The sequence below is a fragment of the Drosophila biarmipes genome, unplaced genomic scaffold, assembly GCF_025231255.1.
Source record: "Drosophila biarmipes strain raj3 unplaced genomic scaffold, RU_DBia_V1.1 ptg000013l, whole genome shotgun sequence".
Lineage (NCBI taxonomy): Eukaryota > Metazoa > Arthropoda > Insecta > Diptera > Drosophilidae > Drosophila > Drosophila biarmipes.
In genome coordinates this window covers 758,666-786,533 of record NW_026114532.1, presented here as the reverse complement: position 1 = coordinate 786,533, position 27,868 = coordinate 758,666, and the positions used below count along the sequence as shown (strand labels likewise).

Here is a 27,868-nt window from a genome sequence, read left to right as displayed (position 1 = left end):
CCAAAATGACAGTGTACGAAACCCCAGTGAAGCCAAAAATAATTCCATTATGATATTTGATGACGTAGCTTGTGAAAAACAAGACAACATAAGATCCTATTTTGGTATGGGTCGATATAAAAACATCGACTCTATTTATTTATGTCAAACATATAGTCATATACCAAAACATTTGATTCTTGACAATGCCAACTTTAGTATAATGTTAAAAAAAGATGATTAAAATATGCGCCATATATATCGGGATCATATTAACACTGATATAAATTATGAAACATTTGTAAAAATTTCTCAAAAATGTTGGGAGGATAAGCACGGATTCCTCTTGATTCGCAAGGATGATGAAATGGATAATGGAAGGTACAGAAAAGGATTTGATCAATTTATTATGATTTAAGGAGTGATATAACACCTACACATCCCATAGTTTATAAATAAATTTCAATATGTCTAGATCATTTACATTACCTTTGAACGGAAATTTTGTTTATTATAAATACAAACTTTTTCCCACCTATAGAATTGAATTGGCAATATGAATGCGCTCTTATTGACTTTAAAAAGTATAATTCAATTCCAAATATTGACGAAAAAATAATTTATTTCACATCGGTGACAATGTTATTAAGATTCCTACTGGATCATACAAATTGAATAACATCACCGATTTCATTTACAATAAAATAAAAGACAATAACCTTCAAAAATACATTTGAAATCCGAGGTAATAATAATACACTTCAAGTTGAAATAACTACCATACGAGAGCCAGTTTACTTTAATAAGGAACGGTCGGTTGGACAACTGTTTGGCTTCCATCAAAAATTACTAGAACCGCATCCTACAAAAACCTATCGATAAGATCCGACTTTGAGCATATCAAAAATTAATACAATTCGTTTGGAATGTAATATAATCAGCGGTTCATTTGTTGATAATACACCGACTCATAAGTTTCATAAGTTTGGCATTAATGTTCCACCTGGGTATAGAACCTGCAAGGAAGAGGGCGATAATTCTATCGCCTATCGTCCAGAAGTCACTTCTAAGTCACTTCTGGAAGATAGTAAGACGATAGTAAACATTTAACAAAAAAAGAATATACGTATATCGCGTTGAAGTAACTTCTAAGTCACTTCTGAGCGATAGAAAGGCGATAGCACAAATTTCGATCGTGAAGAAGTAACTTTTGAGACACCTTTGGACGATAGTTAGACGATAGCACACATTTTACAAAAACAAAAAGGGTGGCGATCGCGAAGAAGTAACTTCTGAGACACTACTGAACGATAGTTAGACGATAAAGGAGGACACTATAAGTGCCGCTATCCTTTATTTCTGAAAATTCCTCTCCCTTTTTACCTACGCTGTTGTTTTTCGACCGCACGTTAGTTTATTTCGCACTTTGCTTGTGATCAGTCCAGTTTTGTATAAAATTTGTGTGTTGCTTTGTATTTCGGAATTTTTAAAATTTTATAACACATTAAAATGTCCAACCCAACGAAGAGTGCAAATTTACGTGAAGCTGTACGATTACTTCAAGATATTTTTACATTACCTGGCTCGATTGCAGTGAAATAAGCATTCAAAGATTCTCCACCTAATTATAAAAGGTAATTCCTCCAAATTTATTTTTATATTAAATATAAAAAAAAATTTTGCTTTTGTTTATTTTAGAAATAGTTATTATTAAATTTCTCATGTGAACGGAGCTGAGCATACATAATATAATAATAATAATTAAGCAGCATTTCCCATATATCAAGGACCGGTCTACAAACGCTCAAAGACCTTATGGAAAAAATAAGTGCAAAATATTGCCTAGCATGTAAAAACAAGTTTTTATTCAAGCTTTTCAAGATTCCAATGGGGGAAGGCCCTTCTGGTATCTTCTACAAGCGTCTGTTAAGTCACTTCTAAGTAACCTCCAGAAGTGACTTCGGCGATATCGCATTCGGATCGCGGAAGTCAATCCCGTCGGGAAGAAATGTGCCACTTCGGCGGCACTTCTCGAAGGCACTTTCGGCGACTTTTTCAGAAGTTACTTCGGCGACACTTCCAGAAGTCACTTTGGCGATATCGCATTCGGATCGCGGAAGTCACTCCTGTCGGGAAGAAATGTGCCACTTCGGCGGCACTTCTCGTAGAACATTCGGCGACTTTTTCAGAAGTATCGCCAAAGTCACTCCTGGAAGTGACGCCGAAGACACTTCAAGAAGAGTCACCGAAGTGACTTCCCGAAGTGTCGCCGAAGTGGCACATTTCTTCCCGACGGGAATGACTTCCGCGATCCGAATGCGATATCGCGGACGATAGTTTTCATCTTCTAGAAGTCACTTAGAAGTATCTTCCGCGATAGAAAATGCTTGCAGGGAAAATGACAGTGACAACACATAACCTCATTTATTTACCAATCAATAGAAAGATCACCAGTAAAAAAAAGCTCCCTTACTTTGAAAAATAAATTAATTTTAAAATCGTTAGGATTGATTCGATAAAAAGTGGAAAGGAAAACAATGAACGAAATTATAAAACTGTGGAGACGAAATTTATACGGGACCCCACTTCAACTTTTCTGTACCATTAAAAAATTTATTGGGATTTACTGAGGATTATAAAAAAGTTCTGTTTAATTGTAGCCACGAACTAGTGTTGATGCTAACTAAGAAAAGTGGTGTAAACCTACAAATCATATATTGGAGTTGTGATTCATATGTTAACCCGAAATTGGGGCATGACAGCCTACAAAGCTTGAATGTGAAATTGAAATTAATAAGCAAATTGTCCCAGAACCCGCGCTTCCTATCTACTAGCACAATTCATAAAGAACACCCATAAAAGGTCTATGAGCCTGCCAAGAACTACAAAGACTTTTATTTTTTATTTTACCAATTTAAAACTAGTATGTAAATCTTAAATTAATATTCAAAAAGGAAGGGGCGCTGGAAGCTATAGTGCTTCGGCCACAAAACTACAAAGATATATGCAACAGTTCTAAGAACTGCGAATTAGTTCTTTAGTACCCACCACCCAGTGATATCTACTTTCCAGGATCTATTTTTACAGGGCCCAATACCAACGCGATAAAAATTATCCTCCAAATATGGGTTAACGAAAGGCACAGAAACTATCAGAAAATTCCTGGTGGTACGAGTGCTGGAACAACTTACTTTGCATCTTCAAGGTGTGTAAAGAACTGGTTTTGTGGTCTGCTCGCTACTACTACGGCTACCACTTGCTCTGTTGATTGTGTGTCTTGGTCCCACCAAATTTATATAAATGTGACCGCCCAGTAGTTCAGTGAGAAAACACAGAATTCACGGGTTCGTTGGTTTATTTCGGGTATACTACTACAACAGCTTGGTGGCTATGGTCGTCTCGATGACTTCTCGCCTGAAGATGCGCAGCGCTGCTCATCCCTGATGCGTTGACTCCGAGACTGCTTATAACGTCTCAGGCTCGCGAAGGTGTCAGTCGTGTGGGCTTAGAGAAGCGTCACTGTTCTCAGACTAGGGTGAACACATGCTGCGTTCTCCAGAATTACTCCTTTTGGCACTCAGCCGCATATACCTTGCTTACTTTGACCTGGTTGGTCCCACTGGGGTTCTACTCAGTTCGCGCTGACAGTCAGGGCTAACGGCAGGAAGCTTGACTTTGCTTATACTCGTATGCCTAGTGTAGATGAACGTACCACCCTAGCCTCACTCTTTTGCTCACTGCCCGTGACGTCTTCGCGTGGCTCATGTCTTTCTTAGCTGTCATGATATGGTGGCTGACTTGCTGCTGACGATGGCCTGCACACTACTCGGGGATGTGCTATCTGCGTGGCTGGACGTAGCGTGGCTTCTGGTACTAGGGGTCTTGGCCATACGCCGATCCTGAACTTCACGACCACCCCACTTAAGACCGTATCGATCGACCGCTGTCTTTTCTCGCTCGTTATACTCGGGGCTCAGACACACGCCGTTTCCGGACTTCACGAGTCAAAATTTAGGGCGGTCCTGGACTGCTCTACTTGAGTCCCTTCACAATTGACCGCTCTCCTTTCTTGCTAATCAAGCCAGGACCTGCTTAGTTCCGATTTGACGTAATGCGTTTACGCTGGGACACGCCAATATAATGCTTGGTGCGAGATACACAGGGTTTGAACAGGCTTCTCCCCGAGCTCACGATATATTGTCCCAGTCTCTAACGTCATGGCGTAGCGATCTTGCTTCTTGTAGGCTTTCATGGCGCTGATTCCGACGACTCGACTTGTTGTGGTTCACTTGTAGTTTACTTGAATCACTGATTTGTTTGCATTTATATCTTGACTTATCTTGACGGTTTGACTCCTCGTGATCGATTGATTGTCTTTCCAGTGCCCTGCGGATTCATCTAGAGCCTCATTAAGGAAAATAACACCTTTTTGCGCAGGGCAAGCTGAGTATCTTCATTCCGGAACCAAGTCTGTGGCACTTCCCTGACCCATATATCCTTTTCGCACAGCTTCAAGCACACGTTTTGTCCAATGTTGCAGTCCCGCTGGTTCTCGTGATGCACTTGTCACGCCTGTGTGCCGCCCGCTGCCGAAATGTGGCTCTTACTATCCCGGTCTAAAATTCACGGCAGAGTCGAAAGTCAAAATCTTTACTCTCTCCAACCCTCGGTCTCCAAATTCTTCCATATTCCAAATTTCGCCTTCAAATTCTTATTCTCTTACATTGGTGTCCAAACTCTTTTATTCACCAACAAACATGTTACATTTATAGAAAGTGATTCAAAGAAACTTGAAACCTGAATTCTATGTCATTGGGATTAATAAAGTATATATTGTCTCCGATGTTAAGTTAGAAGTAACGAAAAATAAATAACTAACATAAAAGCAATAATACGCTAATAACAAACAATAATAAGTGCTATGTATAAAAATAGTGCCACGAGTAATAACTCAATGAGCGGCTATTCAAACTATGATCATAGAGGCTCCGTAGACCAGAGAAACAGGTATATCTCATATTTTTCAACCCGTATTCTGTATCAGAAGTAGAAAGAACTTTTTCAAAGAGCAATTCAGCCCTACTGATCATTGACAGCATGAAAGCATGTCTTGTTCTCCCGACCTCGTTAATTTTTGCAACCGCAGCCTCTGCAACAACAACATCAACGGTCTACGTTAAGAACAACGCGATGTCAAATGCGTTGTCAACTTCTGCAGCGTCGAAAAAATTAAAAAGCCACTTGTAAGTACGAGAGCAAATATCGGAAATATCAAACAACAACATGTTGGTCCGGCTATACACACTGGCATGGGTCGTCCTGTTGCATAGAAGGATTACTGTTGAAGAATCGCATATGCGAAATGGTCCGCTGCAATACACAAACTGCCAAGACTATGGACACACACACCACTACAACGCCAAATACAACAAATACGTAAGTTCCCACATTGAGCTAGCACCACAATTAAATATAGAGAACTCCTGTGCTGATGTCCTCGAGTCAGAACTCCCGGCAGCAGCCAAAATCTTAATACCAGAAGAGACAATTGTGCGTAGCAACTAATACAAAACTAATCTGCAAATCGATCAACCAGTTCGGTAAAAACGACGCCTAAGATGCGCTTGGCAATCCTGCAGATCGCTCCATTCGAAGAAACTCGTTAATGAAGCCAACCGCAGACTCACAAAGACCCTCAAGCAAGAAAAAGAGCTCGCGCAACGTCAGTATGTCGAAACCAGTACCGCAGCGACGAAGACAGAGCCGAAACAAACGAAGAAATGTATTTCAGCAAAACGCAGCCACAAACTCTTTTCAACTACTGCCGCTTAGCTCTAAAATTGCACTTAACCCGATTTGGTTTCAAGCACCTGAAATTGCTAATGTCATTAGAAAGCAATTAAAATCGAAAAAGGCTCCAATTGCAACCTAATAACGACAAAAATGATAATTGAACTTTCAAACTGCGCAGTGGATGCTATATGTAAACTATATAATGGGATCACAAAACTTGGCTACTACCCCAAAAAATGTAAAAAGTCTGTTGTTATAATGATACCGAAGCCTGGAAAAGCCCACACAATTTTCTCATCGTATAGGCCAATAAGCTTACTATCGTGTTTGTAGAAATTACTAGAAAAATTTTTGCTCACGCGCATTAAACCATATTTAATAGAACAAAACTTAATCCCGGCACATCAATTCGGGTTTCGAGAAAGCCGAGCAAATAAACTGGATTATATCAGAAATTCGTACAGCCTTCGAACATCGGGAATATTGTAGTACGATATTCTTCGACATCTCTCAGGCTTTCGACCGAGTGTGGCTTAAGGGCCTCATGCATAAAACCATAACAACGAGTGTAACATTGAAGCCGGAGTCCCACAAGGTAGCGCACTAGGCCCTAGCCTGTTTGTCCTATACACAGCAGACATCCCTACGAACGAGAGGCTACCGACGTCCACATTTGCTGACGACACCACAATCCTGAACCGCTCCATACGCTCAACTAGAGCAACAGCTCAACTAGCTGATCATTTGGTGGTAGTTGAGAAGTGGAAATTAATGAACTAAAGTGTAAACATATAACGTTTACCCTTAATAGACAATAGTGCCCCCCGCTAACTTTGAATAGCACGCAGATCCCCCAAGCCAGCTCTGCGTCCACCTCGACAGACGCCTAACCTGGCGGAGGCACATTGAATGCAAGAAAGAACAACTTAGACTTAAAGCTAGCAGCCAACACTGGATTATATCGATCACATCAAAGGGAAGTCAGGGCCAACTGTTTGGTTACAGTAGCTAATGCATTTTAGACTCATTTACTCGATCAGCTGATTTTGTTCATATTGGCCTCAAGAACTATTTTATTTAACGATATTAGGGCAGGACGACTTCTTCAATGACAATTGCCAATTACCAAACAATCATTCCACTTCGAAGCTGATGAACATGATGAACATGAGCATTGAATAAACCTTCATCCTGGCCACTTTTTAATAAGTAAGGAAAAAATAAAAATTTGGGCACAATCAATAGGTCGCCAATAAAGCTCACAAGTTAATAATTTTTAGATGGAGCTCGTTAAAATAATAAACTGTCTAAGATTCTCATCTTTTCACAAATGGGTCCTGTAATAAAAGGGATTCTAGCAATGTTACACTTAGCAATGCAGCTCTCCATCGCCTTACCGGGGCACATGCGCAAGTCAAAAGCCTGGCTGTTACCTCTACCACGTTCCATAACAGGGGTTGAAATCACAACCTCGCAACAACACTCAAATAGCCGACATATCTCACTCAAAAAAATGTTTTCAATTATCCGAAGACGAATTGCTTTTTTGTAACATTTTAAATCATTTCAATGTGGGAACTTATGTACTTTTTGAACTTCAGCCAGTTGATTCGATGCGACGTCAGCCTGCAAGGGTGCTCGCTTAATTCCGGGCTTTGAAGAAGAGTTATTAGTTATTAGTAGTGAGTGTTCCGATGATAGATCCAAAAGTGATTTTGCAGATATTACATTGCGAGAAATATTTTTTGTCACAGCATTTTTAATGATTATTGCCTTATAAATATAATAATAATAAATAAGTTGGCATTACTTTTACGAATATTAAATTTTTCATCAACCATCTGATTGATGATATCATCCTGAAGAGAGGTGAGCCTTTCCGGGATGTAGAGGATGTGTTCCTCTAACTCGAGAGCAATAGATTCTCCAACCTTTATTGTTTTTACCGTAACCGTTGTTACCTTGATGGTTTAGACTTGGTTTTAGACGGTACTTTTTCTATACTGTTGCTGTACTGCTGCTGTACTGCTTCTGTACTGTTCAGTTGGTAACTTTAACCAGCTGTTCTAGTCTATCGTTAAGAATAATCAAAGTTCTTGTTCACTAGACGACGATCGATGTGAAGTAAGGACTTAGAGTGTGTTTCAACGGGTCCACTTTTTATACCATACAGAGCTCACACTTACACGTACCCACTCATTGATTTTCAACCCCCAAATGTAAATTAACCAACCAAATATATTGGCTTCTCAATTTCTTTCCCCTTACTATATGGATTGAGAAAGAAACCATAGCCCTTTCTATAGGGTTTCAGATAAAATCCTTCTCCTAAAGCAACACCTTCAATTTTCCTGTTGTGACGTTTCTTCTCCTCCATATCTTCTTTAACCATTCTTGCATTATTGATTGTCTTTGCAATTGCGGCACTATCACTTGCTAAACTACCAAGAGCTCTGAGTGCCGTCAAGATCGGCACGATTGGTAGAACACCTTCAATTTTAGGTAAATTAATTACACGAGGAATTTTAACATTTTTCTTAGAATCCATTGATTGAAAAATTAATTTACAGGCAACTTTAATTGTACTTATGGTTTTTATTTTTTTTTTTGTTTTGGTAGCAGCATAAATGACAGTCCATTTTTTCCATATTTTTTTTATGTTTTTTTTTCTTTATCGTTTTTCTCCCATTCTTTTTCGTTTTATTTAATCCCTCCCAAATTTTTCTTGGCGTTCATTATATTTGCAACAAAGTATGCTGTTGCTTTTTCGCCAAGAGTGCTATCTGATACCTTGACACGCGACCAGGCTTTGTCAATCATGGTGTCGGCTCTATGTCGTTCTCTCAATGCCTTGTTTTTCAAAATATGCAATATAGTGCTTTTTGCAGGCCTCATCCAATGGGTTTATTCCTTGATCACCGCGTTCTAAACGTTTCAGTTACTTTGTACACAGTCCACAAATATTTTATCCCGGAATATGGGCTTCAAATGGTAATGGATAAGCTTATCGACAAAACCACCACCGTGTTTTCAATTTAAGATCCGACTAAAGCGATTGTAAAAACGCTTTCCCATTTTATTGATGTTGAATCATCAAAGATTTCTCATTGAATGAAGATTATTAAATCGAAAGATGCGTTTAATAAGCCAAAACAAAACATATTAATTTAGATATATTAACGATGAAAACGTGAAAAATCTACCGCCACGGCATAGTGTCCTCTTACCGAGTACAATAAGAGCATTAATTTTCTGGCCTTCCAATTGTGGTAAAAGTAATATTACGCTAAGTTTAATAAAGAGTCCAGTGGATTAAAATGCGAAAATGTTTATAAATTTTCAAAAAGTTTATATCAACCTAAATATGAGTACTTGGAGAAATTTATCAGACCGATAAAAAGAATGGAATATCATACTTTCTTCCAAAATGACAGTGTACGAAACCCCAGTGAAGCCAAAAATAATTCCATTATGATATTTGATGACGTAGCTTGTGAAAAACAAGACAACATAAGATCCTATTTTGGTATGGGTCGATATAAAAACATCGACTCTATTTATTTATGTCAAACATATAGTCATATACCAAAACATTTGATTCTTGACAATGCCAACTTTAGTATAATGTTAAAAAAAGATGATTAAAATATGCGCCATATATATCGGGATCATATTAACACTGATATAAATTATGAAACATTTGTAAAAATTTCTCAAAAATGTTGGGAGGATAAGCACGGATTCCTCTTGATTCGCAAGGATGATGAAATGGATAATGGAAGGTACAGAAAAGGATTTGATCAATTTATTATGATTTAAGGAGTGATATAACACCTACACATCCCATAGTTTATAAATAAATTTCAATATGTCTAGATCATTTACATTACCTTTGAACGGAAATTTTGTTTATTATAAATACAAACTTTTTCCCACCTATAGAATTGAATTGGCAATATGAATGCGCTCTTATTGACTTTAAAAAGTATAATTCAATTCCAAATATTGACGAAAAAATAATTTATTTCACATCGGTGACAATGTTATTAAGATTCCTACTGGATCATACAAATTGAATAACATCACCGATTTCATTTACAATAAAATAAAAGACAATAACCTTCAAAAATACATTTGAAATCCGAGGTAATAATAATACACTTCAAGTTGAAATAACTACCATACGAGAGCCAGTTTACTTTAATAAGGAACGGTCGGTTGGACAACTGTTTGGCTTCCATCAAAAATTACTAGAACCGCATCCTACAAAAACCTATCGATAAGATCCGACTTTGAGCATATCAAAAATTAATACAATTCGTTTGGAATGTAATATAATCAGCGGTTCATTTGTTGATAATACACCGACTCATAAGTTTCATAAGTTTGGCATTAATGTTCCACCTGGGTATAGAACCTGCAAGGAAGAGGGCGATAATTCTATCGCCTATCGTCCAGAAGTCACTTCTAAGTCACTTCTGGAAGATAGTAAGACGATAGTAAACATTTAACAAAAAAAGAATATACGTATATCGCGTTGAAGTAACTTCTAAGTCACTTCTGAGCGATAGAAAGGCGATAGCACAAATTTCGATCGTGAAGAAGTAACTTTTGAGACACCTTTGGACGATAGTTAGACGATAGCACACATTTTACAAAAACAAAAAGGGTGGCGATCGCGAAGAAGTAACTTCTGAGACACTACTGAACGATAGTTAGACGATAAAGGAGGACACTATAAGTGCCGCTATCCTTTATTTCTGAAAATTCCTCTCCCTTTTTACCTACGCTGTTGTTTTTCGACCGCACGTTAGTTTATTTCGCACTTTGCTTGTGATCAGTCCAGTTTTGTATAAAATTTGTGTGTTGCTTTGTATTTCGGAATTTTTAAAATTTTATAACACATTAAAATGTCCAACCCAACGAAGAGTGCAAATTTACGTGAAGCTGTACGATTACTTCAAGATATTTTTACATTACCTGGCTCGATTGCAGTGAAATAAGCATTCAAAGATTCTCCACCTAATTATAAAAGGTAATTCCTCCAAATTTATTTTTATATTAAATATAAAAAAAAATTTTGCTTTTGTTTATTTTAGAAATAGTTATTATTAAATTTCTCATGTGAACGGAGCTGAGCATACATAATATAATAATAATAATTAAGCAGCATTTCCCATATATCAAGGACCGGTCTACAAACGCTCAAAGACCTTATGGAAAAAATAAGTGCAAAATATTGCCTAGCATGTAAAAACAAGTTTTTATTCAAGCTTTTCAAGATTCCAATGGGGGAAGGCCCTTCTGGTATCTTCTACAAGCGTCTGTTAAGTCACTTCTAAGTAACCTCCAGAAGTGACTTCGGCGATATCGCATTCGGATCGCGGAAGTCAATCCCGTCGGGAAGAAATGTGCCACTTCGGCGGCACTTCTCGAAGGCACTTTCGGCGACTTTTTCAGAAGTTACTTCGGCGACACTTCCAGAAGTCACTTTGGCGATATCGCATTCGGATCGCGGAAGTCACTCCTGTCGGGAAGAAATGTGCCACTTCGGCGGCACTTCTCGTAGAACATTCGGCGACTTTTTCAGAAGTATCGCCAAAGTCACTCCTGGAAGTGACGCCGAAGACACTTCAAGAAGAGTCACCGAAGTGACTTCCCGAAGTGTCGCCGAAGTGGCACATTTCTTCCCGACGGGAATGACTTCCGCGATCCGAATGCGATATCGCGGACGATAGTTTTCATCTTCTAGAAGTCACTTAGAAGTATCTTCCGCGATAGAAAATGCTTGCAGGGAAAATGACAGTGACAACACATAACCTCATTTATTTACCAATCAATAGAAAGATCACCAGTAAAAAAAAGCTCCCTTACTTTGAAAAATAAATTAATTTTAAAATCGTTAGGATTGATTCGATAAAAAGTGGAAAGGAAAACAATGAACGAAATTATAAAACTGTGGAGACGAAATTTATACGGGACCCCACTTCAACTTTTCTGTACCATTAAAAAATTTATTGGGATTTACTGAGGATTATAAAAAAGTTCTGTTTAATTGTAGCCACGAACTAGTGTTGATGCTAACTAAGAAAAGTGGTGTAAACCTACAAATCATATATTGGAGTTGTGATTCATATGTTAACCCGAAATTGGGGCATGACAGCCTACAAAGCTTGAATGTGAAATTGAAATTAATAAGCAAATTGTCCCAGAACCCGCGCTTCCTATCTACTAGCACAATTCATAAAGAACACCCATAAAAGGTCTATGAGCCTGCCAAGAACTACAAAGACTTTTATTTTTTATTTTACCAATTTAAAACTAGTATGTAAATCTTAAATTAATATTCAAAAAGGAAGGGGCGCTGGAAGCTATAGTGCTTCGGCCACAAAACTACAAAGATATATGCAACAGTTCTAAGAACTGCGAATTAGTTCTTTAGTACCCACCACCCAGTGATATCTACTTTCCAGGATCTATTTTTACAGGGCCCAATACCAACGCGATAAAAATTATCCTCCAAATATGGGTTAACGAAAGGCACAGAAACTATCAGAAAATTCCTGGTGGTACGAGTGCTGGAACAACTTACTTTGCATCTTCAAGGTGTGTAAAGAACTGGTTTTGTGGTCTGCTCGCTACTACTACGGCTACCACTTGCTCTGTTGATTGTGTGTCTTGGTCCCACCAAATTTATATAAATGTGACCGCCCAGTAGTTCAGTGAGAAAACACAGAATTCACGGGTTCGTTGGTTTATTTCGGGTATACTACTACAACAGCTTGGTGGCTATGGTCGTCTCGATGACTTCTCGCCTGAAGATGCGCAGCGCTGCTCATCCCTGATGCGTTGACTCCGAGACTGCTTATAACGTCTCAGGCTCGCGAAGGTGTCAGTCGTGTGGGCTTAGAGAAGCGTCACTGTTCTCAGACTAGGGTGAACACATGCTGCGTTCTCCAGAATTACTCCTTTTGGCACTCAGCCGCATATACCTTGCTTACTTTGACCTGGTTGGTCCCACTGGGGTTCTACTCAGTTCGCGCTGACAGTCAGGGCTAACGGCAGGAAGCTTGACTTTGCTTATACTCGTATGCCTAGTGTAGATGAACGTACCACCCTAGCCTCACTCTTTTGCTCACTGCCCGTGACGTCTTCGCGTGGCTCATGTCTTTCTTAGCTGTCATGATATGGTGGCTGACTTGCTGCTGACGATGGCCTGCACACTACTCGGGGATGTGCTATCTGCGTGGCTGGACGTAGCGTGGCTTCTGGTACTAGGGGTCTTGGCCATACGCCGATCCTGAACTTCACGACCACCCCACTTAAGACCGTATCGATCGACCGCTGTCTTTTCTCGCTCGTTATACTCGGGGCTCAGACACACGCCGTTTCCGGACTTCACGAGTCAAAATTTAGGGCGGTCCTGGACTGCTCTACTTGAGTCCCTTCACAATTGACCGCTCTCCTTTCTTGCTAATCAAGCCAGGACCTGCTTAGTTCCGATTTGACGTAATGCGTTTACGCTGGGACACGCCAATATAATGCTTGGTGCGAGATACACAGGGTTTGAACAGGCTTCTCCCCGAGCTCACGATATATTGTCCCAGTCTCTAACGTCATGGCGTAGCGATCTTGCTTCTTGTAGGCTTTCATGGCGCTGATTCCGACGACTCGACTTGTTGTGGTTCACTTGTAGTTTACTTGAATCACTGATTTGTTTGCATTTATATCTTGACTTATCTTGACGGTTTGACTCCTCGTGATCGATTGATTGTCTTTCCAGTGCCCTGCGGATTCATCTAGAGCCTCATTAAGGAAAATAACACCTTTTTGCGCAGGGCAAGCTGAGTATCTTCATTCCGGAACCAAGTCTGTGGCACTTCCCTGACCCATATATCCTTTTCGCACAGCTTCAAGCACACGTTTTGTCCAATGTTGCAGTCCCGCTGGTTCTCGTGATGCACTTGTCACGCCTGTGTGCCGCCCGCTGCCGAAATGTGGCTCTTACTATCCCGGTCTAAAATTCACGGCAGAGTCGAAAGTCAAAATCTTTACTCTCTCCAACCCTCGGTCTCCAAATTCTTCCATATTCCAAATTTCGCCTTCAAATTCTTATTCTCTTACATTGGTGTCCAAACTCTTTTATTCACCAACAAACATGTTACATTTATAGAAAGTGATTCAAAGAAACTTGAAACCTGAATTCTATGTCATTGGGATTAATAAAGTATATATTGTCTCCGATGTTAAGTTAGAAGTAACGAAAAATAAATAACTAACATAAAAGCAATAATACGCTAATAACAAACAATAATAAGTGCTATGTATAAAAATAGTGCCACGAGTAATAACTCAATGAGCGGCTATTCAAACTATGATCATAGAGGCTCCGTAGACCAGAGAAACAGGTATATCTCATATTTTTCAACCCGTATTCTGTATCAGAAGTAGAAAGAACTTTTTCAAAGAGCAATTCAGCCCTACTGATCATTGACAGCATGAAAGCATGTCTTGTTCTCCCGACCTCGTTAATTTTTGCAACCGCAGCCTCTGCAACAACAACATCAACGGTCTACGTTAAGAACAACGCGATGTCAAATGCGTTGTCAACTTCTGCAGCGTCGAAAAAATTAAAAAGCCACTTGTAAGTACGAGAGCAAATATCGGAAATATCAAACAACAACATGTTGGTCCGGCTATACACACTGGCATGGGTCGTCCTGTTGCATAGAAGGATTACTGTTGAAGAATCGCATATGCGAAATGGTCCGCTGCAATACACAAACTGCCAAGACTATGGACACACACACCACTACAACGCCAAATACAACAAATACGTAAGTTCCCACATTGAGCTAGCACCACAATTAAATATAGAGAACTCCTGTGCTGATGTCCTCGAGTCAGAACTCCCGGCAGCAGCCAAAATCTTAATACCAGAAGAGACAATTGTGCGTAGCAACTAATACAAAACTAATCTGCAAATCGATCAACCAGTTCGGTAAAAACGACGCCTAAGATGCGCTTGGCAATCCTGCAGATCGCTCCATTCGAAGAAACTCGTTAATGAAGCCAACCGCAGACTCACAAAGACCCTCAAGCAAGAAAAAGAGCTCGCGCAACGTCAGTATGTCGAAACCAGTACCGCAGCGACGAAGACAGAGCCGAAACAAACGAAGAAATGTATTTCAGCAAAACGCAGCCACAAACTCTTTTCAACTACTGCCGCTTAGCTCTAAAATTGCACTTAACCCGATTTGGTTTCAAGCACCTGAAATTGCTAATGTCATTAGAAAGCAATTAAAATCGAAAAAGGCTCCAATTGCAACCTAATAACGACAAAAATGATAATTGAACTTTCAAACTGCGCAGTGGATGCTATATGTAAACTATATAATGGGATCACAAAACTTGGCTACTACCCCAAAAAATGTAAAAAGTCTGTTGTTATAATGATACCGAAGCCTGGAAAAGCCCACACAATTTTCTCATCGTATAGGCCAATAAGCTTACTATCGTGTTTGTAGAAATTACTAGAAAAATTTTTGCTCACGCGCATTAAACCATATTTAATAGAACAAAACTTAATCCCGGCACATCAATTCGGGTTTCGAGAAAGCCGAGCAAATAAACTGGATTATATCAGAAATTCGTACAGCCTTCGAACATCGGGAATATTGTAGTACGATATTCTTCGACATCTCTCAGGCTTTCGACCGAGTGTGGCTTAAGGGCCTCATGCATAAAACCATAACAACGAGTGTAACATTGAAGCCGGAGTCCCACAAGGTAGCGCACTAGGCCCTAGCCTGTTTGTCCTATACACAGCAGACATCCCTACGAACGAGAGGCTACCGACGTCCACATTTGCTGACGACACCACAATCCTGAACCGCTCCATACGCTCAACTAGAGCAACAGCTCAACTAGCTGATCATTTGGTGGTAGTTGAGAAGTGGAAATTAATGAACTAAAGTGTAAACATATAACGTTTACCCTTAATAGACAATAGTGCCCCCCGCTAACTTTGAATAGCACGCAGATCCCCCAAGCCAGCTCTGCGTCCACCTCGACAGACGCCTAACCTGGCGGAGGCACATTGAATGCAAGAAAGAACAACTTAGACTTAAAGCTAGCAGCCAACACTGGATTATATCGATCACATCAAAGGGAAGTCAGGGCCAACTGTTTGGTTACAGTAGCTAATGCATTTTAGACTCATTTACTCGATCAGCTGATTTTGTTCATATTGGCCTCAAGAACTATTTTATTTAACGATATTAGGGCAGGACGACTTCTTCAATGACAATTGCCAATTACCAAACAATCATTCCACTTCGAAGCTGATGAACATGATGAACATGAGCATTGAATAAACCTTCATCCTGGCCACTTTTTAATAAGTAAGGAAAAAATAAAAATTTGGGCACAATCAATAGGTCGCCAATAAAGCTCACAAGTTAATAATTTTTAGATGGAGCTCGTTAAAATAATAAACTGTCTAAGATTCTCATCTTTTCACAAATGGGTCCTGTAATAAAAGGGATTCTAGCAATGTTACACTTAGCAATGCAGCTCTCCATCGCCTTACCGGGGCACATGCGCAAGTCAAAAGCCTGGCTGTTACCTCTACCACGTTCCATAACAGGGGTTGAAATCACAACCTCGCAACAACACTCAAATAGCCGACATATCTCACTCAAAAAAATGTTTTCAATTATCCGAAGACGAATTGCTTTTTTGTAACATTTTAAATCATTTCAATGTGGGAACTTATGTACTTTTTGAACTTCAGCCAGTTGATTCGATGCGACGTCAGCCTGCAAGGGTGCTCGCTTAATTCCGGGCTTTGAAGAAGAGTTATTAGTTATTAGTAGTGAGTGTTCCGATGATAGATCCAAAAGTGATTTTGCAGATATTACATTGCGAGAAATATTTTTTGTCACAGCAAAATCAATTAAATCAGGTAGCTTTCTAGGATCTGTAGGCCAGTATTTAAGGCTGCATGGTAAAACGTAGTCAAGTTTGTTGAATGTTTCGATGAGTGCATTATATAGTTGCCTTCATTTGAGGGTCACAAGGCGGGATCCCCAGTGTGTGTGTTTGGTGTTGTAATCTCCTGCTGCTATTAATCGCTCTCCGAGTGAATTGTAGAAGTCCATGAATTGGTCTTCGGAGACTGTAAAACGGGGAGGGCAGTAAGCAGAGCCAATGGCAAGGTTGCAGTTGCCCAACTGTAATTTTATCGATGTAGCTTGTAAATCATTTTTTTGCAAACCTTTCGTGAAAGTGGTTTTTGATGCGGTCCCATATTAACATGCCACTTCCGCAATGTGCTTTACCATCTGGATGATCGGTGCAGTTAAAAGTTAAAAGTTAAAAGTTATATTTACTGGCGAGATGCTTTTCTGTCAGCAACATAACGTCGATGTGGTTTTCGTTCAGAAATTGAGTTTTTTAAGGCTTATGTCGTGAAACACCGTTGGCGTTCCACTTTCTTGCACTTTCGGTTCTAGAGTATTACTCGTGACCGAGAAATAAGCTCTGTTACGGGCCAAAGAGAGACGACGTTTGTCTTGCTCTCTCTAAATTTTTTCACAGGCTTCGTCTTGTTGCTTTTGGCGTTGAGTGCGCTGATCCACGTTCTTAATCATTTGTTTATTGATAGTGCGTAAAGATTAATTAATTAATTAATTATAACATTAGTTTACGATTTGTGATTAGCATCGCGAACGTTTTCAAATGAGTGAATAATTGTTTTTCCGGAACGTTAAGTAAACACACGCGACCGAAATGAATGCTTTAAAACATTTATTTGCGAATTTATTTCCGGAAAGGCTAAGGCCCTAAACTTCTCATTAACTCCAGCCTCCTCATCTATATTTTCGTCATTATTGGCGCTTCTAAGCGCGTCTTCCAAACTTTCTATAGCATTATATCTATTAAAATTGGCTTTAATAGCCTCCTCATTTACTTGGTAAAGCTCCTGTGATCAAAATACTGTAGCTTTTGACGAATGTTTAAATTGCCTCTTCGAATGTCATTAGCTGCTTTTCGCATTAATTTGGAAATACCCCTTTGGGACTTGTGAGTATAATTAATGATGTAGCTACAGCAAGCAAAAGGGTCCAAAATTAGCTGGATATTCATATTGGCCCTATGCAAAGAAAGAATGTATTTATTTAAGCATAAACTTGAATTTCTGCAAATGTTCTTTTCAGTCCTCGAAACTGAGGCTTACTTGAGCGTGAGAAAGAAAATTTTCAAATATGCTAAGATGGCTAATCAAATCATTTGATTGATCGCGAAGCAAAGACAACGAATTTGTTGGAAGTTTTCATGGTGAAGAGATAAGCTTGGAGTTTCTTTGGGAAGAGGTTTCAATATTTCCGTGAGGGGCAATGGAAGATATGGAATACCGAATCGATAAACAGATTGTCCGCGCACCTTTTTAAGACACGAATGCCAGCGCTTATGCTTTTGATATTCAACATCCAAATCTGTGTTTGTTACATCTACAGTTACAAACTAAACAATGAGGGCTATTACACTAGACATAGATTCGCAGTATTAAAATGTCCTTCCGGGGCGTCATTCAGCCAAAACATACCGTGAATATGGGGTGAACCTCTCTGTTGAAACTCAACTCGCCTATAATAGGAAGTAACAAAATTACTAAAGATACCCCCTCGTTTCTTCATCAATTTAAGAACTTCCTTATATCTATAATCAAAACATCTAGCACACGTCACTGGGTCTGACCTAATCACACAAACCCTTTCCCTAAATTGTAAATTTAAAGCTTCTTCATTAATTTTAACCCTACATACATTGCGCTTGGGCAATTCTATCAGCTCTAGCCACCATAATTTTCTTCTTCTCATCTTCCCAGAGAGCAGAAAACGTGCGACTTCTTATAATTGAAGAATAATTTCTTCTTCTAATCTTCTATATACGTTCCTAAGTTCAGACCTAACTACAGTTGTATAACTCTCTGAAGATGGTCTCTTGACGCCAACATCTTGGTCTTGATGCTGACTCTGAAGACTTAGAGTCACTTCGAGAGGCCTTTGGGCCTCACTTGGAGCCATTGTTATTCTCGGAATTCGTACACTGTGTAGCTTGTTTATTTTCAAGCATCTTTCTTGTCCTCCAGGACTTAGCTCCTCGGCTTTCATATTCTCAGAGGATTTAGTAGCCTCCGGACTTACATCCTCCTGCTGGATGTCTAAGTGCTCCTCATGGTAAGTCAGCTTGAGAAGCTATAAAGAGAACAGTTTCGGATGTAAAATCAGAAATCTACTGCGCGTTTACAGACGCATTATGCTTTCTGTAAAACACGGTATTATCGGGGCCAAGCCTTACATTTCTATTAAAAGTAGACGTCATTACTTACTTACTATTTGACTAATATTTCTGATTGCATCGATAGATGCTTGTCGAGCAGCTATACGTGCACTTCGCGGAGCCAGTTTCTTTCTCGCCTGCTTAACAATCCTGCGGTTCCTAAAACTCCTAGCTGTAGCTCTCCTAGCCTTATACTGCGCTCTTTCCAAAAGTCAATCCTAAGTTGCTCTTACCTGCGCTCGTTGCAGGTTATTTGCTTCTTGCTCACTCTTAATAAACGTCGCCAAGCTGCTTGCTCATCCGCACGAAAAACAGGATCCAAGCGCCTCTCCATGTGGTCAGCAGTGTTTTAGCTTAGTTTTTTTACCGACGAGATGCTGTACTTGGACTCTGCTCTGCACCCCTAACTATTCCATTTTCCCTTCGCCTACGCTGAGCTTTGGAATTTTCTACCCTCTCCATCTTTGCATACTCAATGTTTTCCCTATTTGCCCTGTTTCTTAATAATTGATTCCTAGCCCGTTGAGATGCAGTAGGTCTATTTAGTCGAGGCATTTTTATTAAATTTATAAAATATCTCTTATGAAAACTAAAGCTCTAATATATAATTTATTTAAAATATTTTACAAAAAAAGGGAATACAATTATAAGTTTAGGTCTTTGATTTTATTAGTTAAATACGTATATGGAAAATACAATGTAATCATAATTAAAAGAAAAGTCTCAAGGTTGGTACCTAATAAGTATTAATAAAAAAAAACAAAGAAGAACGCTATAGTCGAGTCTCTCGACTATCAGATACCCGTTACTCAGCTTGAGGACGAAAAATAGAAATGAAAATATACAAGCAGCAAAGAAATATTGTAAAGCGCCACCTACCAGCTATTTGGCATTTCTTATGTGGGCGGCAGACAGTATTAAGCGTTTTAGCCTTTTGGGGGCGTTAAAGTGGGCCTGACAAACATTTTTTTTAGATCAATCGAAAGGTTTAAATGAGAAAATAAATTTTAGCAAAAACAAATTCTAGCATCACAACTTTGGCTACCACAGTTTTGGTTTGGGGGCGTTAGAGTAGGAGTGTGAACATTTTTTTTGGTCAATCTATAGGCATTGATGAGACAAATACGTTTTAGTAAAAAACAAGAGAGAACGCTATAGTCAAGTGTCTCGACTATTAGATACCCGTTAATCAAATAACAAACTTTTAAATAATATGCCTTCATGTATGTTTTTCGCCGTTCGAATTAGCTCCTGATTGTTTTATTAAAATCAGTACTCAGGGAACACCACGAGGAGGCCGTTGCTTTGCAACAAGGTCTTTCAAACCAAAACACAATTTGGAAACCTACGAGCCAAAAATGTTGTTTATCTGTACCATACGGAAGACATAATTATTTACATTACAAAATAAATTAAAATGTATATTACGTATTTTACTTACTACAGCATACTTAATAATAATATAACAAGCTATCCGCGCAATTTGTTTTCTCTAAGCCCCGGCAGCACTCTTGCTCCCATTTTTCGGCTCTGCTTTTGTTTCATCTAGCCCCAAGAATAAGAGATCAAAACATAAAATAGACTAACCAACAGTTATATGTATGTTGTGCTAACTGACGTTTGACTGACTGTTCTTTGCGACAATCTATAGTGGTCAAATACAATAATACATATTAGTTGAAAGAGATAAATAAAGATTTACAATTCGTTTGAGAGATGTGAATGCACTGCAGGTCGGATTAAGAGAAGAGAGAAAATGCGAGAATACCATTGGAATTAGGGAAATTTCCCCTCGCCTAGGAACCACAGAACCTGAAAATTTTACTTGTTTGCTAGAAAAATATTCTCTGCAATAAAAAAAATGAAAATACAACAGTGACACTCTTCTCACCAAATACGCTATGGAAATCACAACAACATACTATCATAAATTGCATTATATGACCTGTCTAAACTTATTTAACTCTTTTCTGGGCGACTCACAGAGGAAGTACTAAATTCTGAATTGAGAAAGAGTCGAAGTGTTGAGTTCAGTATAAGATATATACACTCGTCGTCAACGATACTTTGGTTCGATTATCGATTTTTTTCCTAGAGCTACCACCCCTAGCACTATCTGGCCGTGTTCCCAACCGTTACATGATTATCCTATACGATAATGAGTATGAGTATGAGTCATACTGTACAATTGGCACTATTGAGTATGAAAACACTCAACGCATGGTGACGTTTCATTTAAATCCGTTTATCTCGATTTTGTTTGTTTGTTTCGATTTCACTGTTTATTTTTGTGCGTGGTGAAATTTCACTGACATTATTCAAACGAGTGCTTACATAAAAATTGAAGCTATGTTTGCTTATTCAACAAATGTAGTAGCCAATTTTGCATACAGAACGCGTGTTTCAACTTAGTGTTTCGTAACAAACTTCAGGAATCTCAATATAGAATGAGAGTTTTGAAAAAAAAAGTCGAATAAGGTGCAAAATTTCAGAAAACTTTTTTTCGGATGCTGTGCAGTTTTTCTTAGCAGCTTCACTTAAAAGAAATGTGAATGTCATTTCATATTAAATTTACTATCAAGGATTTGAATACTTGGAGAAGGTGATTAGTGAACGTTTTTTCTGGCATTTTTGGGAGCATAAAAAGTATATTATTATTTTCAGTACGATACAATATTGGTATTTGTCTTCTTTATTCAATTGGTAACTTAATTTTATATTTATAATTCCTATCTTACAGTCATCTCGACAAAAGTCCATCTCGGCTCTTGTCATTATCCAGAAGATTCCCGAATCTTTCTATCAAGAATCCGATTAGATCATCGATTTCGTTTTCATTTAAAAGACTCGCTTTCTGGGATCAACACACTCAATTGGTAACTTTCCAAAAAAAGAGACGTAGTGTTTTATTTCTTTGCCAGAAACAACTCTCGACGAAAATAGAAAAGTATATTTTTTTGGAGGAGTCCAAGGATTTTCAAGCAAAATTTGTTTCACGTGATCGTCAATTTTTTGTCCCACGAAATTACCAACATCATTAGAAATGTTTACACCAATGGTAGAAACTTGCGCAATGTCGGAGTTTTTGGAAGAAGACTGTGTTTCGCTGCCAGAATTGTCAATGCCTTCATCATGGTTAGGTGGACTGTGCGTCACTGCACGAGGAACCTCGTTTTCCTCTCGATGTACTGTCGCAACATCTTCATCTACTTTTCTTTTTTTCACAGGTGCCAAGTAGGCCGAGATGGACTTTTGTCGAGATGACTGTAAGATAGGAATTATAAATATAAAATCAAGTTACCAATTGAATGAAGATTTATATTTATTCGGCAGGTCTTTTGATATATAAAGCGATCACAAACCCTTATTTCGGCAAAACAACATAATAGAACCAAATATGTGAAACTACAGAGGTGGAAAACAAAATTAGGCGCTTATGATTAACAGATTAAATATTTACCAGGAAATTAAAATTATGTTGCCGATGCATTACCCATAACCAAACAGAAGAAACTATGTTTACAAATACTTTTCAAGAAAGCATACCAGCAGAATTAGCCAGTAGTGCAGATGCAACAGTCCACAGCGCTCAAAAAAACTACCCACATAATTTCTCTATAACCGAGAGACCATTTAACTATTTTGCACGACAAATCGAATGAATAAAAGGAAATGTAGATACTATACAACTGAAGTATCGCACTACGTGCGAGACCTTAGCAAAAGAAATAATTCAAAAATACTTATGTAATAAAAATATCACATTATATTGCCAAAATGAGTCATATTTTCTTACATTCCAAGAAGCTTGTAAATGCAAGTCATTTGACGAAATTAGTAAGATGTACGGCAAGACTTCAAGACATATTAACAAAAACAGACTTTAATGAACAAACTTAAGACACCATACAAAACTTTTTTATCCAGGAATCGAAAAAACTACTAAATGATATATAGATAAAAATATTGTTAACCCGAATTTTAGAAAATATTTAAAAATATAATAAATGAATGTCAAATTTGTAACGTTACCAAAGTAGAACACAGAAATTCCATATTGGCATATCAACTCACTCCAGAAATTCAAATATAAGAAAAAATTATATATATATATATATTCAAAATTTGCTTCTCTAGTAGAAGTCACAAGTAGGGATTGGCTAGAATCCAAAAGAGATATTATGAAAGTAATCAATGAGATGGAAAACCACAGGATATCAAAGATTAAAGTTTTTATGTGTTCGGCCTTACACATTTGGTTAAATTAGGAAGAAGTGCATATTCAAATAACAAGTAAAAACGCTATATAAACTTAGAAAGGTTTCATAGAACAGGATATGAGATATTGAGTTCCATAAGAAGCGAATAAGACATTAAATATATATATTAAGTTCGTATACATTTTTAACATCTACAATCACAAAACAGCACATAATGCTACAAATCAAATACCAGCTAACATATTTATGTATTATAGTATGCATGTATCATTGTAGCGAGTAGCCATACTCTTTGATAAAAAAATAACGGCCGCTGCCAATGTTTGCAGGCAGCGCAGCCGCGAATAGCTAGTTGTAAGTGACACTCCGAATTTCACCAAGAAACAATAAAGAGCTTTGTCGTTGGCCGATGGCGACCGTAAAACAGCACATTCTGTTTTTATTAATTTCTACATAATACATAGCGACCGTGACAGTAAAAATGACAACAAAAATTATATTAATGAAAAATTAAGAAATGGGTTATAGTGCTTTAATGCTTAAGCAAAGATAAATGTGAAAAGCAAAAATTACGAAAAATCAAGTGAATGGTCAGAAAGGGAATTAATTCCTACCATAAAGGGGGTTATGTATCCGGAGACAAAACATAAAGTAAAAGAATCGTAAAGAAGGCCAGAAGAAGCGATCGAGCAACACTGAAGAATTACGAAGAGTTTGCTCATTTGTTTACAGCCTGTGCGAGGTGCCTCCAGTCCCGAAGACCAAGGACAACTGCAGAAGGATAAAAGTGTGGGAGGCATGGAAAATCCTCCTACACCTACAAAAGAAATTTAATAACTATCAACAATGACGTTGGACTACAGAAAGCTACTCCTGTCGAGCAAAGGGATGCCCGAGCCTACCAGAATATCTAGAGCTGTATCCAAGCGATGAATCACGCGCCCTTCGCACTTGTGCGTTAAAAAACCTGCATTAATTTCCAATGCCATTAATATTAAACTCTTCTTTCCAACCATTGTTATACTTGGCATAAAATGTAAAATTTTAGAAAACATTCCCAAGATAGGACAAAAAGGTTGTCGATTCGGCAGCGAACGGCGTTAATAAAGTAGAATCTCAAAATACTGATCTAGGAAAAGTAAAAATATTATTAATAATAATTGTAATTATAATTTAGCAAGTATTTTCATAAAAGCCTATAGACTACACAATGTGTGTTTAAAGAAGAGATTCCAGAGTCGCGAAAACGACCTAAAAACTTGCTTTATAAAATATAATAAAAGTCACAAAAAAAAAAAACCAAAAAAATAAACAAACACATTTAAAAACAAAAATAAAAACCGAAAAAATATAAAAATACCTTCTTTTTGATCGAACTTAATAACTTTAAAAGAAAGGTATAATTTAAATATTTCAAAACCAACCATACTCAACACACTCCATAGAAACTTGGGACGAATTTGAATTATTAGATCTACCAGAAGTCGACCTAGTACAGGTAGAATAATCTGAATTTGACAGCCCAGAAGAAGAAGAGAAAGATTTAAATAATCTTACAATTCCAGCTTTACTTTTTCAATATGAATTATTAGATCAGGAACCAGCTGATTCCGATTACGAAATCGGACAACACCAATTATTAATAATGCCGGACGAACTGTTGCCATGCAGGCCTATATTAAGGATATAGCGAATGCTATCCCAGAATTCAAAGAAAATCAACCTTCAAAGATTTATCCCATAAGCCATAGTAAGCCTAACCAAAAGGCACATTTGAAGAAATAGCTGTTAAAGGCAGAATATCAAAAATAGTGGGCTCAACTTTGTACAAATTTCAAAATGAATCTACTAGAAACAGAGTTTTACAAAAATTACAAGACACTATTATTGGCAAAACATCCGATCCGAGTCAAAGCAAAAATCGCAACAAAAAAAATAAAAAAGGAAAATCAGTCGAAAAATTCACAACTGAAGTTGACAACTTACGAAAACTACTTGAAGTTTGAATATTGATGAAGGAAAAAAAAAAAAGTTTGAATATTGATGAAGGAATGATGAAGGATGAAGTACATAGAATGTACTGAAATGACGGGTTATACCAACACAATACTATTTGCAAGAAGAGGTCTGGCCTATATAGGTAACAACTTTAGAGGTAGCTACCGTGGTAGAGGTAGAGGAAATGGTGATGGTAACTACCAAAATAATGGGTATAACACGGTTGTAACTACCAAAATAATGGGTATAACACGGTTGTAACTACCAAAATAATGGGTATAACACGGTTGTTATACCCATTATTTTGGTAGTTACCATCATCATGCCAATACTATCACATTAAAACCGAATGCATTTGTCCTATTACTTAACATAACTAGTACTCATCAATTGGTTAGTAACTTTTTTTCGGATGCTGTGCAGTTTTTCTTAGCAGCTTCACTTAAAAGAAATGTGAATGTCATTTCATATTAAATTTACTATCAAGGATTTGAATACTTGGAGAAGGTGATTAGTGAACGTTTTTTCTGGCATTTTTGGGAGCATAAAAAGTATATTATTATTTTCAGTACGATACAATATTGGTATTTGTCTTCTTTATTCAATTGGTAACTTAATTTTATATTTATAATTCCTATCTTACAGTCATCTCGACAAAAGTCCATCTCGGCTCTTGTCATTATCCAGAAGATTCCCGAATCTTTCTATCAAGAATCCGATTAGATCATCGATTTCGTTTTCATTTAAAAGACTCGCTTTCTGGTATCAACACACTCAATTGGTAACTTTCCAAAAAAAGAGACGTAGTGTTTTATTTCTTTGCCAGAAACAACTCTCGACGAAAATAGAAAAGTATATTTTTTTGGAGGAGTCCAAGGATTTTCAAGCAAAATTTGTTTCACGTGATCGTCAATTTTTTGTCCCACGAAATTACCAACATCATTAGAAATGTTTACACCAATGGTAGAAACTTGCGCAATGTCGGAGTTTTTGGAAGAAGACTGTGTTTCGCTGCCAGAATTGTCAATGCCTTCATCATGGTTAGGTGGACTGTGCGTCACTGCACGAGGAACCTCGTTTTCCTCTCGATGTACTGTCGCAACATCTTCATCTACTTTTCTTTTTTTCACAGGTGCCAAGTAGGCCGAGATGGACTTTTGTCGAGATGACTGTAAGATAGGAATTATAAATATAAAATCAAGTTACCAATTGAATGAAGATTTATATTTATTCGGCAGGTCTTTTGATATATAAAGCGATCACAAACCCTTATTTCGGCAAAACAACATAATAGAACCAAATATGTGAAACTACAGAGGTGGAAAACAAAATTAGGCGCTTATGATTAACAGATTAAATATTTACCAGGAAATTAAAATTATGTTGCCGATGCATTACCCATAACCAAACAGAAGAAACTATGTTTACAAATACTTTTCAAGAAAGCATACCAGCAGAATTAGCCAGTAGTGCAGATGCAACAGTCCACAGCGCTCAAAAAAACTACCCACATAATTTCTCTATAACCGAGAGACCATTTAACTATTTTGCACGACAAATCGAATGAATAAAAGGAAATGTAGATACTATACAACTGAAGTATCGCACTACGTGCGAGACCTTAGCAAAAGAAATAATTCAAAAATACTTATGTAATAAAAATATCACATTATATTGCCAAAATGAGTCATATTTTCTTACATTCCAAGAAGCTTGTAAATGCAAGTCATTTGACGAAATTAGTAAGATGTACGGCAAGACTTCAAGACATATTAACAAAAACAGACTTTAATGAACAAACTTTAAGACACCATACAAAACTTTTTTATCCAGGAATCGAAAAAACTACTAAATGATATATAGATAAAAATATTGTTAACCCGAATTTTAGAAAATATTTAAAAATATAATAAATGAATGTCAAATTTGTAACGTTACCAAAGTAGAACACAGAAATTCCATATTGGCATATCAACTCACTCCAGAAATTCAAATATAAGAAAAAATTATATATATATATATATTCAAAATTTGCTTCTCTAGTAGAAGTCACAAGTAGGGATTGGCTAGAATCCAAAAGAGATATTATGAAAGTAATCAATGAGATGGAAAACCACAGGATATCAAAGATTAAAGTTTTTATGTGTTCGGCCTTACACATTTGGTTAAATTAGGAAGAAGTGCATATTCAAATAACAAGTAAAAACGCTATATAAACTTAGAAAGGTTTCATAGAACAGGATATGAGATATTGAGTTCCATAAGAAGCGAATAAGACATTAAATATATATATTAAGTTCGTATACATTTTTAACATCTACAATCACAAAACAGCACATAATGCTACAAATCAAATACCAGCTAACATATTTATGTATTATAGTATGCATGTATCATTGTAGCGAGTAGCCATACTCTTTGATAAAAAAATAACGGCCGCTGCCAATGTTTGCAGGCAGCGCAGCCGCGAATAGCTAGTTGTAAGTGACACTCCGAATTTCACCAAGAAACAATAAAGAGCTTTGTCGTTG

General features: G+C 37.6%; 1 protein-coding gene and 1 pseudogene across 1 annotated transcript in view; one reads left to right on the top strand and one right to left on the bottom strand.

The window, feature by feature from the left end:
- The window catches only part of LOC127011827 (uncharacterized), a 97,647-nt pseudogene extending 78,194 nt beyond the window's left edge, over positions 1 to 19,453 (bottom strand).
- The window catches only part of LOC108021921 (lachesin), a 570,948-nt gene that overhangs the window by 10,247 nt on the left and 532,833 nt on the right, over positions 1 to 27,868 (top strand). The gene's annotated exons all lie outside the window — the stretch shown is intronic.